Source organism: Rhododendron vialii, chromosome 1a (assembly GCF_030253575.1).
Source record: "Rhododendron vialii isolate Sample 1 chromosome 1a, ASM3025357v1".
Taxonomy (NCBI): domain Eukaryota; kingdom Viridiplantae; phylum Streptophyta; class Magnoliopsida; order Ericales; family Ericaceae; genus Rhododendron; species Rhododendron vialii.
Genome location: NC_080557.1, coordinates 37,018,345 through 37,024,766, shown reverse-complemented (window position 1 = coordinate 37,024,766; position 6,422 = coordinate 37,018,345). Strand labels below are relative to the sequence as shown.

General features: G+C 32.5%; 1 long non-coding RNA gene across 2 annotated transcripts; it reads right to left on the bottom strand.

Moving 5' to 3' along the window:
* Window positions 1–4,331: 4,331 nt before the first annotated feature.
* On the bottom strand, window positions 4,332–6,422 carry LOC131334653 (uncharacterized). Of its 2 annotated transcripts, none has more exons than XR_009202236.1 (4): window positions 6,272–6,422; window positions 5,687–5,740; window positions 4,785–5,140; window positions 4,332–4,677 (listed from the first exon to the last, which is right to left on the bottom strand). It is a non-coding gene; the product is annotated as an uncharacterized LOC131334653 (long non-coding RNA). The 2 variants fall into 2 exon arrangements; XR_009202242.1 differs by having other exon boundaries at window positions 4,785–5,135.

The following is a 6,422-nucleotide window of genomic DNA, read 5'->3' as shown; positions in this document are numbered from 1 at the left end:
TTTGTTATGAAAATATAAAAATTTGAAAAGTATTTTACATAATTTCCAAATGACATTATAAATGTATTTAATTAATTAATTTTCAAATAATCATTGATTATAGATATCTTTAAGTAACTTAGTTTTAAATATTATGGAAAAAATAAGATATTTATTAATATTTTGATAGCTTACAAATTTAGTTAATATATATTATAAAATAACGCTACAAGTTGATTGTTACATCAAAATTGAAAGATAAATATATTTTTGTTTAATAGCTATTAAATAATTTTGTAGGATTCTCAATTGAATTTGTAGTAGTATTTAATGAAATTAGGCTATTCAATTTCATTAATATTGTTTATAGTGATCACTATGATATATTTTGCAAATCTAACAACTAATAGTGTTGATACTAATATACTTGGCAACGATCAATCAACGAGAATTGATTCATTTATAATTGATTGATCTGGTTATATGTTCAACCAATTGATCAAATAATTTGAATCGAATAAGATCATATTTGGCAGATGTGGTAGTTAACAATGATGTTGATTGATAGTGATTAGTGAAAATTAATATAATTGGCTAAAGTAGGCTGACAAATTTGTTTAATTGCTTAACCACAGACTTATCTATTTCAATTCTTCAAGTTACACAATTAGCAAATTTCAAAAATGGTTATTTGATGGTTAACATTGATCACTTAGCAAATGAAGGAGTAACAGTCTTTGAGGTTAACATTGACCATTTGGCTAACGTAAGAGTAACCACTAGTGAACAAGTAAATTGAAATATCTCATTTATTTGATCTTTTTTTAAAAGTAATTTTATTAATATAAATGCTTTTATTTAATTTATCATAAAAGTAATACAATAGATCCAAATAAAATTTAATGTGGTAGGTAATATGACAGTAATGAAGATATACATAAATGTATATCTACCTGTCATTAATGCCATACTTACTATAGAATAAAGCTTACTTACCAAAGCATAAGGCTAGAGATACCACAAAAATTGAATTTTTTTACGATGGACAAATATTTGTTGATAAAACTTACCACGTGGTTGACAATACTTACAATGAAATAAGGGCAAAACGACTATATGCTTAAACCAGTCTTACCACACAAACTAATTCACGTTTTGCCAATTGCCTTGTTTACCTACCACCAATTATGATATTAATGGTACTAGGTTTCTCCATACCAACCTTAAACCTTGCAAACTTATCCACTCTGACTCCTCTAACTCTCATTCATCGCTCCTCTTGTCCAAAAAAAATAAAGATTTAAGGAGAAACTCCATAACAAGTTGAAGAAGTTCACCAAATAAGTTTTTTCGAGAACAAACTGAATTTAGTTGTGATAACGATTACCTCATACCAATTTACCGAAAGATCATAAGTTGAAGAATCTCGAATAAGTGTTTCACAATAATCTAATGAAGCTTCCCAGGTTTTTACTTTTTTATGGTTATACTTACCATTACTTATGCCTTTACATACCACTTTTTATGGTATTTTTATTATGGATGAAAACTATATTTAGGAAGTATCAGGAGAATAAGTTCTCCGTATTTGTGGTAAGCATATCCAGAATTTAGCAAAAAACCATATATTTGTGGTAAGTATGGTCATGGAAATGATAGGTACCCTTCGCAGGTAATATAGTTTTGCATGTCATACCGTAAGTAATATAGTAATTGTGGTAAACATATTTATGTTAGTTATGCTTGCCATACCACGTCTTTTAGTGTTTTTTTACTTTGTTGAAAGGAAAAAATGATTATATGCTGAAACCACACTTACCACAGAAAGTTAGCACGTTTTGATCATTACCTTGCTTACCTATCACCATTTTGGCATTAATTATACTAGATTTCTTTATACCTACCTTAAACTCTTCAAAGTTATCCACTCTAGCTCTCATTCATCTCTTTTCTTCTCAAAAAAAAGAAGAAAGAATATTGAAGAAGAAACTTCCTAACTTCTAAAAGCCAATAAGTTGAAAAAGCCAACTAAGTAAATCTTTATCAAGAACAAACTAAATTTTGTTGTGAAAATGGTCTATTTGAATTGTCGGGACAACAGTTTTTTTCAGTTCATGCCATACCCGCTCAAATTGTCGGGACAACAATTTTTTTAAGTTTTTAGTTAGCACATCTTATACTAAATTGTCGGGACAACAGTTTTTTTTTTCTAGTTTTTAGTTAGCACACTCTATATTTGTGATAAGTATGGTCATAAAAGTGGTAGGTATTCCTAATTCATATCATACTCGCTAAAATCGTAGTATAATTGGTGTTTACTGTTGGTGTAAAATAGTAGTAGAAAAGTTTGCATAGCATGCGTGATATAGTCCTTCCTTTATAGGTAGTAAATGTTGTGCATAGTAAAGTCTATGTCAAGTCTATGTACAATAGATATGTCAAAGTCTTGTAGCAGTAAATCCTAATTGGCAATATCTACAAACCACCCATTGGGCAGCTTAGATATGGGCTCTAAAGAGTTATGGCTTTAACACGTGTATCTGCAACACACAGTAAAATGGCAGTGGAACATGATGTAAAGGTTTTGCTTAAAAAGACATTAGTAGCCCTCTTTTTTCCACCTTTCTTTACCTTTTTTACTTTCCCATTTTTCACTAGTTTCCAAGCCGTTGATCTTTAATTAGAGTGCTATTGAGTATTGACACAAATACCTTTGCACAGATTTTTTACGAAACCTATTTTTGGATCTCACACAAATGATCCGATTCGTTCATTAATTTTAAAATATTTTTTAAAGAATCCTGTAAAAAATCAGCTCGATAGACTACATGTAAGTGCTTGATCCAATCTTATAACTTTTCATTCAGAATTTCGGATTAAAATTCTGATTGAAAGTTGTAACATTGGATAAAACACTTACATATATCCTATTGAGGTGATTTTTTACAGAATCCCTCAAAAACTATTTTAAAATTAATAAACGAATTGAATCATTTGTATGAGACACAAAAGTATGTCCCATAAAAAATCTTTGCACAAATCTATGCAAAGCAAACTACTTGTACTCTTCGATTTTACGGCTAAGGCTTTTTTTTTTTTTTTTTTGTAGTTGATTATCCGGCTTAGGCTTTTAAAATGTTGCTGGAAACAATGGTGTAAACATTGAGTGGTCTGCTATAAAAAAATTAAAATTAAAATAATATAAAAACCGTAGGTGTCAAGTCTAGAATTGTTATGGTATGTTCGGTGTGGTTCTTGTGATTTCAAGGCAAAAATGGACAAAAGGTCTTTGCCATAGATTCTACTTGATAGATCATGCACATATTTTTTTGTATGGCTCACATCGGGTCCCCTAAAAATGATATGAACTATTCATTTTTCTTTAAATGTTTTTTTTGGGGTACAGTAAAAAAATCAGGTCAATTAAATATCAATAAGAATCTTTTCAAAATTTATAGGGCAAACCACCCAGTTTTGCACTATGAATTTTTAAAAAAAAAATCCTTCTCGATATTTGATTGAGTTCATTTTCTATAGAAATTCATTAAAAAAAATTTAGAAAATAAACAGTTCAAATCATTTTTGTAAGATCTGAAGTAGATCCCACAAAAAATAAACCGTAAAATAAAATTAGAGTGCATGGCACCGTACGAAAATTTAAAAGTGAAAGAAATAGGAGAGAGAAAAGTAAACAAAAAGTAGCCTGGGTGCTTATCAAAGTTTGCGCATACTCTCTAAGGTTAAATTCGGCATTTAGAGAAATATTGGAAGTAGTGTCATAAAAGTTGACAAAAGGAGAAAGGAACCGGAGTAAAAGACTTACAAGTCAGACTTTGCTGTACAATTGTGGGAATTACCCTGTACCGAGGTGCTGCCCACTGGGCAGCAACTAGCAAAACCCATCCTAATTATATGGAGTACTATTACAAGGATGTAATTAGTCAGGCAAGTTAATGTTAGTACGTAAGCCATGATGTAAACTATAGTGTTTGTACTCTCTCCTTCCGCCTATAAAATGAGAGTTCTACCCTGTGTAATATTCAGGCCAGTTCAAGTGAATGAAAGTTAGTTAGTTTCATAATAATATCTTGTGTCTTGTGTTCTCTTTTTGATCCTAACCTACTTTGTGTTTGTACCCACTTCGTGTCTGAAAATTTGGCGTACATACAATCATTTTCCCTATTTTTGTGTGTGGTAATAGTTAGCACAGCTTGCAGTTATGGTAAGTATGGTCTTTGAAATGATATGTACTACCTGTTCATGGCACACCCCCCGACAAAGTCACAAACATGCCCAACAAGGTCACACCATTCATCATTCATCAAACAACAAGATCCACCAAGGCACATGACATTCATCAACATTTGATTAAACAAAAAGAGCCACCAAGGCATGATATTCATCAACAATGGTAAATAAAAAGCCACCATAGCATGTCAAGTTTAATGATTTACATAAGCCATAACACAAAAAGGCCGCATTTGCTATTTACATTCAACAAAAAGAGACATATATCGTTGTTTGTCTCCATGAATCATACAACAAAAATAGCTACAATGTCATCAAATTTTCCTTCAAGTGCTGGAATATTTCTATTGAGCCTTTCGGATAACATCTTTCATGTACTTGTTCTCCAAAAAAAAAAGGATCAAGTCCAAAAACCAAGCCGATCCCATCTTCTTCAGAATTGAACTTTAGCTACATTTAAGAAATAAAAGCAAAATTTAGAAACAAATTCGGGTCTATGAACCGGTAATCATAAGATCAAACATTAAAAAAAAGGGGCTAATAGATAAGTGCCTCACGTTGGTGCCTGCTGTTTCGACATGAAAAGCTCTAGCTCTTATCGCAGCTCTTATCTCTAATCAAATCATTCTCTGCAACTTTTATCTCTAATCCAACTTCTATGTCTATGAGCTGCTGTGGGTACTGTACATACAAGTATTTTGAGTTCTAATCAGAAACAACATATCGAAGGATTATGGGCACAAATAAGAATACATGACAGATGATAGTACATTGATGATTGGACTTCTCTTCTGGCTCACCTTGGGAAATTCAGCTTCTCTAGCTAAAAATTATATTGGATTGAGTAGAGCTTTTCATCCACAATCACCTCATTATATGGTCTGTCTTTGTGCAGTACTTCTCAATAGCTAGTCTATGCATACACATAAATTAGTGACAATAAATACTGAGCTTTTTAGCTTGGAACTAGAATGAATCAAATTGACAAATTTGAAACTAAAAAAATAGTTCAAGCAACTGGTTATATGCTACAATCTTACACGTTTTGTTACAAAATGAGGAATACCACGAAAAAGCTTTTGGCATAACATTCCAAAAGCAAAGAAGCCAGTTGCAAAATTAGCCGTCAATGATCCAACTAAACCACAGCACCGAGAGAGTGAAGCAGAATAAGATTGTTTGATATTTCTATCTATTAATTCCCTGGCATGATTTCCAATTCAAACTTAATAAAGATTCTAAACATTCACTTTCCCGAATCAAAACCATAACAAGGTAGAAAAAGGTAGATATTCATTATGTGGATTTACGCACAACAAAAATGTCTTAGTTACTCCTACAATCATAAGATTAAAATTTTTTTATTGGCATTGAAGATGGATCTATGCACAAGAATGTGCTTTTCCTATTCACAATGAACACTAAATTGGACTAAGAGAATAACACAAGTGGGAGTTACCTTTCTTTTATCTTTTACCTCGACAAGTTTCAATCCAAACAGCCAAATAGTCACCTGTACAAAACAAAGAATTCAAAATTACTTGATTAGAACTCCAGATTTATGCACAAGCTTATGCTTCCTCAAACACAAGTGCGAATGCCCCAAATTGCACAATATTCAAGGTTTAAAAAATCTTAAGTCCTAGCAATGGAACATCTCTGAATACACTAGAGATAAAAAGTTATGTAAGTTAGTAGTTTCACTGAATATGACGATAAACAGAACTTACCTGGATAGCTTCGACCCCTATTCAAAGAGTACAAACACACAAATTCTAAATATATCAAGCCACCTAATTGCTTATACCCAATAAAGGGACCTAAAACATGAAGAAAAAAAAAATTCTGATGTTTACGATCCCCAATTAATATAGTGTTGCCACTGGTCACAACCCTAAAAATGCTAGGGCTATCTGTGTGTGGGTGTACAGGGGTGGGGTGTGTGCGTGCAGTGGGTGTGTGTGTGTATGAGAGAGAGAGAGAGAGAGAGAGAGAGAGAGAGAGAGAGAGAGAGAGAGAGAGAGAGAGAGAGAGAGAGAGATACCTCACAGATTTGGAGGAGAGCACAAGACAGAGGGCTTTCATCGTTTGCTCAGGGGCTGTAGAGGTATGGAGGTTTCCTTCGATTGCGGAGAGGAGCACAAAAGAGAGAGGCGGGAGGCGTCCGACTCTGATTTTGTTGTTCGCGTTAGGGA